Source organism: Ciconia boyciana, chromosome 24, assembly GCF_034638445.1.
Source record: "Ciconia boyciana chromosome 24, ASM3463844v1, whole genome shotgun sequence".
Lineage (NCBI taxonomy): Eukaryota > Metazoa > Chordata > Aves > Ciconiiformes > Ciconiidae > Ciconia > Ciconia boyciana.
The window spans coordinates 3,112,591-3,125,017 of NC_132957.1; positions in this window are offsets into that span (position 1 = coordinate 3,112,591).

Consider the following 12,427-nt stretch of genomic DNA (forward strand, 5'->3'; position numbering starts at 1 on the left):
CGTCTCTCCCGGCCACGGCCATTCCCACCACCTGCGCTGCCACTTCCCCGGTGTCCTCAGGTGCTCCCACTCGGTGACAGTGTCCCTCCTGGTCCCACCTAGCCCTGTGACAATGGCCCTCCTGGTGTCTTCTGGTGCTCTGATGATGTCTCTCCTGGTTCCATGCGACAGCATCCCTCCTGGTCCTGAAGCCTTGTTCCTAATGGGCCCTCCAGGTTCTCCTGGTCCCTCCTGGCCCTGCGATGATGTCCCTCCTGGTTCTCCAGCGATGTCCCTCCTGGTCCTTCCAGCACCCTGATGATGGTCCCTCCTGGTCCCTCCTGCTCCATGCAACAACATTGCTCCTGGTCTTGCAACCATGTCCTTCCTGGTCCCTCCTGGTCCTGTGATGATGATGTCCCTCCTGGTTCTCCAGCCATGTCCCTCCTGGTCCCACACAACAATGTCTCTCCAGGCCCTGAGCAATGATGCCCCCTTGGTCCTCCTGGCCCCTGATGATGGTCCCTCCTGGTCCCCTCTGACCCATTCTGGCCCCATGCATAGCATCCCTCCTGCTCCCTCCTGGTCCCACAATGATGTCCCTCCTGGTCCCACAGTTATGTCCTTCCTGCTCCCTCCTGGTCCCACAATGATATCCCTCCTGGTCCCACAGTTATGTCCTTCCTGGTCCCTCCTGGTCCCACAATGATGTCCCTCCTGGTCTCTCCTGATCTGTCCTGGCCCCTCCTGGCCCTGTGCAACAACATCTCTCCTGGTTCTGCAACCACGTCCCTCCTGGTCCCATGATGACATCCCTCCTGATCCGTTCTGGTCCGTGGTGACGTCCCTCCCAGTCTCTCCTGTTCCCGTGCTGCTGCTGGGCAGGGGATGCTCCAGGCAAACCCCCCTCGCAGCCCATGCAGAGCCCGCAGCCTGGCCACCACTGAAGTTCCTCAGGAAGGGAGGCCGGATCCTGCCCTTTTCCCCAGGGGATTTGGGGTGCGGGGCTGGGGCGTTGCAAAGCGAAGGGGTTTGGGTCTGTAAGGGAAAGGCCATGAGGCCATGGCTCCCCGGACCACCTGCCCCAGGGATGGGGACACTGGGGACGGCTTGTCACCAGGGATGGTGGCACCCCCTGAACACCCCCCGCAGTCCCGCAGCGAGGGGATAACGCGGGGGTGCGGATCCGGCCCCACCGTCTGCCAAACCCTGACACCCCTCGCCGCAGCTCATCCCAGCTCCCATCGGCTTTCCAGGCGGCCTCGCTCCCGCCCCACAGCACCGGCCCAGCCCCACGCAGGACCCCACGCAGGACCCCCACCCTCTGGCCACTGTCCATCCCACCCGGCCAGATCCTGCATGAGGGGCCGGGAAGCAGCGGGAGCTGGGCCAGGCTTTTTTCTTTCCCCATCTCCTTTATATTTGGGTCCACTTCCGAACACAAAACACCGCTTCGAAAGGACTTGTGGTTGCCGAAGCGATCAAAATAACATTTTCTGGCGAAGATTTCGCTTCATTTTTTTAAAAATGCTGCTTAGAAATCGCTCGGTGCTGTCAGTCCCTCCCCTGCCACCGCCAAATCCCTGGAGATTTTGGAGCTGATCCCATCTGGCTCCAAAATTCCCCTTTTTCTGGGGGAAATTTCCGTGCTCCATCTCCCCCCCTCAAGAGCCGGGGTTGGAGCCGTGTGAGTTTTGGGAGGGATGGAAACAAGCCCGGGCTGCCAGCAGCTCCGCTTGGCTCCCTGGGCTGGGAAAAACCTGTTCCAGGAAGGGTGCGTAGGAAGGGGGGAAGGAGCCGGAGAAGCTGGATCAATCCTCCCTGGAGCTTCTGCCGCAATGCCGAGCCAGGTACCCCTGTCCCGGCACGGTGGAGGGACCGTGGTCCCACCAATAAGTGTCTGTCCTCCCATCCGTGGTCATTGAACTGCCCTGCCTGTACGTGGGGAGATGGTGGTTGTGGTCGTGGGGAGATGGTGGTTGTGGTCATGGGGAGATGGTGGTTGTGGTCGTGGGGAGATGGTGGTTGTGGTCATGGGGAGATGGTGGTTGTGGCCATGGGGAGATGGTGGTTGTGGCCACGGGGAGATGGTGGTTGTGGCCACGGGGAGATGGTGATTGTGGCCATGGGGAGATGGTGGTTGTGGCCATGGGGAGATGGTGATTGTGGCCATGGGGAAATGGTGATTGTGGCCATGGGGAGATGATGGTTGTGGTCGTGGGGAGATGGTGGTTGTGGCCACGGGGAGGTAGTGATTGTGGTCATGAGGAGATGGTGGTTGTGGTCATGAAGAGATGGTGATTGTGGCCATGGGGAGATGGTGGCTCTGGTCATGGGGAGGTGGTGGTTGTCATGATGGTGAGATGGTTGTGGTCATGGGGAGATGGTGGTTGTAGCCATGGGGTTTGCATCAGGTGCTTGAGTCTACAACCGGCCGACCTGTCCCTGAGAGGGCAGGGTCACAGCCCCACCTCCTGTTTTGCAGCCTCCATAGGTGAGGGAGGGTGAAAGTGGGCCAAAAGGGGAAAAACGGGAGGTACAGCAAAGGGAAGCTGCTTGCCCACGGTCCCTTTGCCAGAAGATGCAGGTATTCCCTGTGCTCCCCATCAGCTCTCCCCAGGGAGGATCTCCCATCACCCCCAGTCCTGCCTTCATCCCCTGGCCCTCATCTCCATCTCCCCCAGTCCTGCCTTCATCTCCTGGCCCTCACTTCCATCACCCCCAACCCTTCCTTCATCCCCCAGCCCTCATCTCCGTCACCCCCAACCCTTCCTTCATCCCCCGGCCCTCATCTCCATCACCCCCAACCCTTCCTTCATCCCCCGGCCCTCATCTCCATCACCCCCAACCCTTCCTTCATTCCCCAGCCCTCATCTCCGTCACCCCGACCCTGCCTGCATGCCCCGGCCCTCATCTCCATCACCCCCAACCCTTCCTTCATCCCCCAGCCCTCATCTCCGTCACCCCGACCCTGCCTTCATCCCCACCGCAGCATCCCCGCGCCTGGATGCTGCGGCTGCCACCAGCTCCTGCATCCCCGCGAGGCGAGGGAGATGGAGAGGAGCGCAGGGAACTGGCGCGCTGAAGATCAAGAGGAAAATGATCAAAGGAGGGATGTGGGTGAGCGCTGGCAACCCCGTCACCCTGGAGACGGGAAGCAAATATTTGGGCTAATAGCACTCTTGGGGAGCGGGGCCGGGCGCTTCCCATTGTCAGGCGACAATAGCGATGGGCAGCCGCCCCGCTGATCCGCTGCGGGCCCGGCTTCATTAGACGTCGCTGGCACAGGGGGGAATTTGGGGTATCGGCAGGTTCGTTAAGGGAATTGGCCATCAGCCAGTGCCGGGTGCTCCGCCGGGGGATGCTCGGCTGGGGGGATGCTCGGCTGGAGGGACGCTGGTGATGGCGGGGACGGCGATGGGGCGACGAGGATGGTGCTTTCCCATGGGGACACCGTGCCGCAAGGCCAGCAGCACCGGGGGTACCACCAGCCCGGATCTGTCACCCCCCCGCATCCCCGAGCTCAGCCGTTCCCCACCAACAGATCTCCCAGCTGCAGCGAGCCTTCCTCCAGCCTTCCTCCCGCAAGTCGCAGCCTCCCCTCCTGCTTGCCGAGGGGATGCTCCTCCCGTCTACCCAGGAGGGAAACTGAGGCGTGGAGCGCTCGGACAGGCAGCAAGCAGCTGGGAAGGGTCTGCAGGAGCTGCTCCGGCCACTGCAGCCGCATCCTGCAGCCCAGCGCCCAGCAGCCCCGTAGTGCAGCTGCTCCCCACCCGGAAAACCCAGCCGGGCTGGCAGGATCGGGCCCCCAGCCTCCATCTTCTGCCCGCGGTGCTGGGTGGGGATGGGGCCGGAGCAGCCCCAGCGGCGGCCGTGCTGAGGTAATCAAATATATATATTAAAAAAATATACGTTATATATATATATATAAAAATATATAATATATATACACACAAATTAAATAAAATATATACATACACACTTGCACTTATATATAAAAATTATTTATATATATATATTTAAAATAAACTCAAGCATCTGGCTGAACACAGAGAAGAACATTTCTTTTAAAATATAAATATATCTCCATATATCTCTGGTTTTAACCTGACGGTGCCCTTGTAGCCCGTATCCTTAAGGCAATGGGTTAGGGAGGGCAGCCAGGCTGCCATCTCCCGCCCTCCCGCCTGGGGACACCCCACGGAGGTGACAGCACAGGCCTTGGTGGCCCTGGGCCACCCGCCTCCTGGCAGGTGTGCCAGCACCGGCCTGGGCACCCGCCGGTCTGTCTGCACCGGGCAGGGCAGGGTGGGCACGGCCCGGGGTAGTGCGGGGTCCTGGGCAGGACAGAAGGGAGGTAGTGGTTTCAATAGTAATATTAACAATAATATTAATAGATTTATATGTGTATATCCTGTATTTATATTATAATAATGCCTTTCTATTTATTTTGTATTCTTTTTAAAAATAATAATATCATTATAATGGTGGTGGTGGTGGTGGTGGTGGTGGTGGTGGTGGTTGTTGTTGTTGTTGTTGTTGTTATTATTATTATTATTATTATTATTATTATTATTATTATTATTGAGCTGGCGAAGGGCCTTTGGCTCGCGCTGGGAGTGGAGCAGTCCCCGTCCGTCCCTGCGGCGCGGTACCTGACGTGCCGCCTGCCTGCCGGTTCCAGGAGCACGATGGAATTGGAGTGACACGGAGGAAAATCAATCTGAATGAATGAGGTCACCTGCCTTATAAATAATTCATTGAAGCCGCATGTTAATACACCTCTCCCCTGTGTGCCGCGGGGGGGGCAGGCGGAGGAGCTGCACAGCCGGGATGGGTGCTGGGTGCTGGTGCTGGGCGCTGGGTGCTGGTGCAGCACAGACAGGTTGGGTGCTGGGTGTTGGTGCCGGGTGCCAGTGTAGCACAGCCATGCTGGGTGCTGGTGCTGGGTGCTGGGTGCTGGTGCTGGTGCCGGGTGCTGGTGCAGCACAGCCATTCTGGGTGCTGGGTGCCAGGGATGGGTGCTGGGTGTGGGTGCTGGGTGCTGGGTGTTGGTACTGGGTGCCAGTGTAGCACAGCCATGCTGGGTGCTGGTGCTGGGTGCTGGGTGCTGGTGCTGGTGCCGGGTGCTGGTGCAGCACAGCCATTCTGGGTGCTGGGTGCCAGGGATGGGTGTGGGTGCTGGGTGCTGGGTGTTGGTACTGGGTGCCGGTGCAGCACAGCCATGCTGGGTGCTGGGTGCCAGGGATGGGTGCTGCGTGTTGGTGCTGGGTGCTGGTGCAGGACAGCCAGGTTGGGTGCTGGTGCAGCACAGCCATGCTGGGTGCTGGGTGCTGGTGCTGGGTGTTGGTGCTGGTGCTGGGTGCTGGTGCAGGACAGCCAGGTTGGGTGCTGGGTGCCAGGGATGGGTGCTGCGTGTTGGTGCTGGGTGCCAGTGTAGCACAGCCATGCTGGGTGCTGGTGCTGGGTGCTGGGTGCTGGTGCTGGTGCCGGGTGCTGGTGCAGCACAGCCATTCTGGGTGCTGGGTGCCAGGGATGGGTGCTGGGTGTGGGTGCTGGGTGCTGGGTGTTGGTACTGGGTGCCAGTGTAGCACAGCCATGCTGGGTGCTGGTGCTGGGTGCTGGGTGCTGGTGCTGGTGCCGGGTGCTGGTGCAGCACAGCCATTCTGGGTGCTGGGTGCCAGGGATGGGTGTGGGTGCTGGGTGCTGGGTGTTGGTACTGGGTGCCAGTGTAGCACAGCCATGCTGGGTGCTGGGTGCTGGTGCTGGGTGCTGGGTGTTGGTGCTGGTGCTGGTGCAGGACAGCCAGGTTGGGTGCTGGTGCAGCACAGCCATGCTGGGTGCTGGGTGCTGGTGCTGGGTGTTGGTGCTGGTGCTGGGTGCTGGTGCAGGACAGCCAGGTTGGGTGCTGGGTGCCAGGGATGGGTGCTGCGTGTTGGTGCTGGGTGCCAGTGTAGCACAGCCATGCTGGGTGCTGGTGCTGGGTGCTGGGTGCTGGTGCTGGTGCCGGGTGCTGGTGCAGCACAGCCATTCTGGGTGCTGGGTGCCAGGGATGGGTGCTGGGTGTGGGTGCTGGGTGCTGGGTGTTGGTACTGGGTGCCAGTGTAGCACAGCCATGCTGGGTGCTGGGTGCTGGTGCTGGGTGCTGGGTGCTGGTGCTGGTGCTGGGTGCCAGTGCAGCACAGCCATTCTGGGTGCTGGGTGCCAGGGATGGGTGCTGGGTGTTGGTGCTGGGTGCTGGGTGTTGGTGCTGGGTGCCGGTGCAGCACAGCCATGCTGGGTGCTGGGTGCTGGTGCTGGGTGCTGGGTGCTGGTGCTGGTGCTGGGTGCCAGTGCAGCACAGCCATTCTGGGTGCTGGGTGCCAGGGATGGGTGCTGGGTGTTGGTGCTGGGTGCTGGGTGCTGGTGCTGGGTGCCGGTGCAGCACAGCCATGCTGGGTGCTGGCATTGCACAGCTGTGCAAGATGGGGCCCAGCAGCAGTCAGGCTCAGGGTGGGGGTGCCACACTATCCCGGGGTGCTTGGTGGGTGCTGGGCCCTGGCGCTGCTCCCGGTGCCGCGGTGGGAGAGCTCGGCACAGCCGGAGACGTAGCCGTACCACCGGGACTGGGACCTGCAATTAGCTTCAGCAGGGGGAGCGGGGCCGGATCCTTCCCGCAGGCAGGAGCGTGGCAGGACCCCGACCTGGCTGGAAGAAGCCACGAGGTCTTTTAACAGCCCCCAACGCACGAACCCCCAGACCGGGGCCATCCCTCGCCGGGACGGAGGTGACCCCCCGGCACCCAGCTGCCGCCGCCAGCTGCCACGGGCACATGGCCCCACTGTGGGCAGCGCTGGCAAAGGGGCCTTTGTCCCCTGGGACCAGCAGGCAGGTGATGGAGGTGCAGGCAGGAAGGGCAGCACGGCCAAGGGATTACAGCGGGAAGAAAGCGGTGCAGTGTGGGGCCAACAAATGTTTTAATTCCCTTTAATTCCCTGGCTGCAGCGCATTCCCGTGCTCAGCCGCTGCGGCTGGGGTCATCGTCCCCCTCCCATGCACACAGGGATCTTCCCAACCTCCCTCCTTGGAGCTGTTTTGGGGGAAGGCGAGCGAAGGAGCCCGGCAGCACCGAAATGTTGCAAAAGAACATCTTGAAGCCATTCTGCCATCTGTTGTGCTTTCAGCGCAATTAAGCAGGCAGCAGCCGTGCCAGGCAGCGGGGAGCATCCCTGCCTGCAACATGTGTCCCCCCGCCAGGCCTGGGAAATAACCCCACGGGGCTGTGGGTGGGTTTTCGGGTGCCGTGCCTCCCCCCTGCCAAACCCCGGCTGGTGCCGCGGTGCTCAGGCAGCTGGCTGGCAGCCGGGAGCGAGCGCAGACGCCCGGGGTTTGGTTGCTTGGCGGGTGCAGGCAGGGCTGCCTGCAAGGAGGCAGCTCCGCTCTCCCGGCTCGCCAGGCTGGGTGCCAGCCCGGGTGCCCCTCACCGGGGTGCTCTGGGCCATGAGGGTTCATTCGGGGTGCGGGCGGGGAGCAGGGGCTCACAGGAGGGGGATGGCCGTGGTGGCACTCCGAGGGAGGGTGCTGCCTGCCGGGGGCTGCAGCACCCCAAAACCTCCCCTCCTGCTGGTCCCAGGGCCTGGAAACACTCGGCCCAGGGACCCAGCTGTCCGGTGACACCATGCACCCAGCGAGGCCACGAGAAGCTGCCACGGATGGGGCTTGGCGCTGGGCTGAGACCTGCCCAACTCGTGTCACGAGCCACGAGCCCTTGCTGCCATCCCGCCAGCCCCCGAGGCAGTGCTCAGGGGGGGATTCGCCTCCGGAGACACGGCTGCTGCCAGCTCGGGGCCTGTCACCACTTCCCTTGGCTGCCACCAGCGTTAACTTTCCCGTAACATTGGTTTATCCCCTTGATCTTGATGGGAAACGGGGAGGGAAGGGAAGCGTCCCAGGGGAATCGCCGCCGCACGCGCCGAGCTTTAATTAGGGATGGGAAATCTCTGCCGACAGCCGCGCGGGTAAGTGAGCCTGGTGCTGGAAGCGATTAGGACCAAAATTAAATCGTCTGCTCCGAAATGGTGAGCAAAATGCTCCCAGCCCAGATCCCGGTGATGCCGTGGGGCTGGTACCATGGGTAAGGATTCGGGGAGCAAACCCGCAACCCCCCCGGCCGTGGGGATCTTGGCAGATGGTTGAGACGAGGCAGCGAAACACAGGATGGATCCGGCAAATGGCAGCAGCTGCGGTGAGGACGGCTCTGGCGTCAGCTCAGACGGGGATGGAGGAATTGGTCCCCAGCCTGCTGGGCTGGGGACAGCGGGGATGATGCCACGCACGTGGCCTAAAATGCTCTCCTGGGGGGTAATGTCCCCGCAGGCAAGGTCGGGGTGATGCACCGCGCAGGGCTGGTCCCCAGCACCCTTGCACCCTGCGTGGCACGGCCACTGGTGACCCCCAGCCGGGGACGCACGTGGCACCGGTGACATGCACGTCACCTCCACCCGCATGGCCCAGATGGCACGGAGGCACGCAGCAGACGGCTGCGCCGGGTGCCCAACCACCGACTGCCCGTCCTGCCGCCCCAGGGTGAGTCCCATGGTGACACCCACCAGTTTTGGGGTGAAATCCCGCGGGTTTTGGGTCGCCAATGTGCACGGCAGGTGAGGCCATCACCCAGGGATGCCAGCATGGACGCAACCATTCCTTTCCAGCGGCAGCGGGATGCCCCGGGCCAGCGCGGGGGTCCCGGCACGGCGGCACGCCGGGATGGTGGAGGTGCGGGGTGCAGTCGGCTTCAGCAAACGTTCTGTCTGATTAAATCTGCGATCGCAGCTCTTGCTGCCGCGGCGCTCTCCTGGCAGCCCCGGCCTCGGCTACCGACCACGCCGCGATAACAGGCTCTATTAGCATAAACACCGGCTCCGAGGATGGGGAGGATTAAGCAGCTGGCTTCTTCTGCTAATTAATAATCCGCTTGATTAAGAATTGTCAGTCAATATGTCACCAGCACAAGGGCAGGCTCTGTGGCCACGAGCTGGGGACACCGCTCCATGGGGCTGGCATTTTCCTCCTCCTCCTCTACACCCCTGTGCCGCTCCAGCGCAGCCTGGCCGGACCCCTCTCTTTGCTGCCATCTGATGTCATGGATCATGCTGATGATGTCATTGGCATCCTGCCTGCCCCCACACCCCACCCTGTCCTCCCTGCCACCACCCAAAAGGCTGGGGCTCCCTCTGCCTGGCAAGGCGACATAACAAGGGCCCCCTCTGTCTGATGATGTCATTTGTCACGCAGGCTTGTGATGATGTCACAGGCTCCCACATTCACCCCAGGTGCCATCTGAGTAGGGTGTTGCCGGTTCCCACTCACTGGGTTGGGCAGAATTTGGCCATGAAGGATCCCAAAGCCTTGGGGTGCAGCAGGGCACCCCCAAAACTTGGGGGGAAAGCCAGATCCCTCCCCGGTGCTAAGGAAGAGCGTCGTCCCCACTGTCCCCAGCAGGCGACATCAGGGACATAGCATCCAGCCAGGCCGGGGGCAGCGGGTTTTGGGGCGCAATGTGCTCCCCCTCCTTCCAGCCCGAATCCCCCCAGCGCTGCAGCAGAGCTCGGGGGGCAGGAGGGAGGGGACGGTGTCCCCCGGGGTGGCTTTAGCATAGGGAGAACGTGGCGGGGAGCGATAATAGCATCTCCCCCGGCCCCCGCGCGGGAGTACGGAGCAATTAGCTAATTGCAGCGGGATGCGGTGGGTGCCTGCCCTGGCCCCCCCGGCGTGGCTGAGTGGGCTCCATGTGCGGCAGCCGCATCGCTTTGTCCTTAACCTACATTTGCTTTTGTCCCGGCCGGTGCAGCCAGAGCGTGCCTGGGGCCCTGTGTTCGGTTCGGCACGGCACGGCTCGGCACGGCACGGCTCGGCATGCCACCTGGCACTGGGGGTCCCTCTCAGCAGCCCCCAGACCCAAATTAAGCAGCCAGGGCTCAGCCTCGCTTCCCCTCGCAGTGCTAATGAGCCCGGGTAAGCGGGTCACGCTCAGGCGGAGGCGGTGACATGGTGACATGCCATCAGGCTGTGGCACAGAGTCCCCAAACCGGGGATGGTGTTTCACCTCCTCCCAGGGGGGTAATCGCAGGAGCCCCTTCCCTGGAGCATCCTCCTCGTCCCTTGCCGGGAGGACGGGAGCACTCGGCAGCCTCTCGACGAGCAGCGCTTGCTGACGACAGCTTCGACCGAGCTTTAATTCTCTAACGAGTCCCCGCGTTCGCAGCCGCTGTGCTGTGAACAAACAGAGGCAGAAGGTGCCCACTCCAGCTGTGGCTCGGGGGCCAGATGTGCGGGGAGGGGGGAGGGAGAGCCCAGGAGGGGTGGCAGGGGGATGCCGTTCAGCGGGACTGCCCTGCTCGGGGATGTGGCCCTGGGGACCCGTGAAACCCCTTTGCTCTGGGGGGCAGCTGGAGGGAGGGGGGTCTCAGCAAAAAGGAGCACCAGGAGCAAAGGGGTTAAATCCCTGGGTTGGGGACCGGCCCCCAGAGTCCCCCCAGTGCGTGGTGACAAGGTGATGTTGGGGTGCAGCTCATATGGCCGTGTCCTGCTCCACCCCCAGGGACACCCATCAGCACCTAGCCCCATCACCCTTTGTCTCCCATCGGGCTGCACCCACCACCCCAAAGATGCCCCCCACCCCGTGACCAAGCACCCTCGGTGTCACCCCTCCAGCTCAGCAGGTCCGGGGTCCCCATTTAAACCCCATCCCTGGGGGGCTGCACCCTCCCCTGCCGCTGCCTGGATCCAGCCCCACGGATGCAGCCGCCCTTGCAGAACTGGTCCTTACAGCAGCAGCTCCTTAAATCTTCCAAAAACCAAAGCACGAGCCCTTTGGGGGGACTCACCGGGACTTAGAGCACCCTCCCAGCGTGGGAAGGGGCTCCTGCGGCCCTGGACCCCGGGGAGAGGACACGTGGGATTGGGGTACGGCTGTAATTACCGACGGTGAGTGCTCACAGGAGCCCAGGGACAAGCAAATCCCCAGGGTGCAGCGGGAGCAACACCTCTAATTATCAGTCCCAAGCATTAATGGCAAAACTTCCTACTGCTGCTACCAATTAGCGGCTCCTGGGGCGGGGGGGTCCACACGCCGCCATCCCCGCACCCCTCCATGGGTCCTGCCAGGGTGGCGGCTGGGGACACCGATGCCACCGGGATGCCCGTGGTGGTGCCAGGCTCTGCCTATTTTTATCTCCTCCTTGATGAAGTTTGTTGGTTTGCTTCCATCCCCGGCGGGTTTAATTACCCCAGAGGAGATGCGCAGCCTTTCAGCAGGGTTTGTGCCGGCGATGCCCCGGCTTTGTGCGCAGCGGCACGTGGCGTCCGGAGGCAGCGAGGAGAGAGCAAGTGAGGCAGCACCTCCTGGAAAATCACCTCCGGAGGCTGCAGGAGCCGGGTGCAGGGTCATGGCAGGGAGAAAATCATGGGTCCAAGGGATCCTTATTTCCCGCAGCGGTTTCTCTCCCATGGGTGCCCCAGGCCAGGCGGGGATGAGCCTCACCCCCGTCCCAGCATCATCCACCCCATCTTTCCGGGGACGCAGGAGCCACAGCCTCAGCCTCTCCCCAAGGCGTCGGGGCAGCCCTGCGGGTTCACCAGCCACCCTTTGGGTGCTGCACCCACAGCTGTCTGCACCCCTAAGTGACACCTCCAAGCTCCCTTTCCCCCCAGCCAATGCTGGCTAAATATCCCAGTGCATCTCTGGGATAACTGGTCTGGTCCATGCTGGGGAGAACATCCCCCGCTCACGGTTCTCCTCTGGAGCCAGTGGCTGCCATGATGGATTTTTTTTTTACAGGGATCAATTTTTCCGCCTCGGCTGACGGCGGGGAAGGTCGGTGCTGGGGAAGGGGCTGAGGCGGCACAGCCGGCGCCGGTAACGCGGCAAGAAGGGGCCATTGTGGCGAGGCGCAGCTGCGCGGGGCGCGGGAGGGGAGCGATGAGAATGCAAAATGCCGGCAATGGGAAGGGCTTGGGGGATTCACCACCCCCCGAGGGTGTTTTCCCACCCCGCACGTGCCCCAGTGACAATGGGGGCTTTATGGGGAGCAAGGCGGTCCCCCGTCCCAGGAGCTGCTGGGCTCTGGCATATGCTGTCCCGGTGGGGCCACATGGGTGCTGGGGACACCCCGTCCCCACCCTGTCCCCCTTGCACAGCCACGGGCCAGCCCCGCTCACCAAAGCGGGGTGGTGGTGATGGGTGCTGGGGTGCTCCCAGGGACCTGGTCCCCTCAGAGCCCGGGCTGTGCCACCAGCAACCTGCTCGCAAGGCTGATGGCGATGAGTCCTTGAAGCAGTGTGACAAAGCGACGCTGGGGAGATAAGGGGGGACAGAGAGCAGCTCCGTGCCCTTCCCAGCATTCCGCTGCGACCCGGCGCGCGGCAGCTCCTGTTTCTCTTGCTGAGGTCTCGTGAATTATTCAGGTGC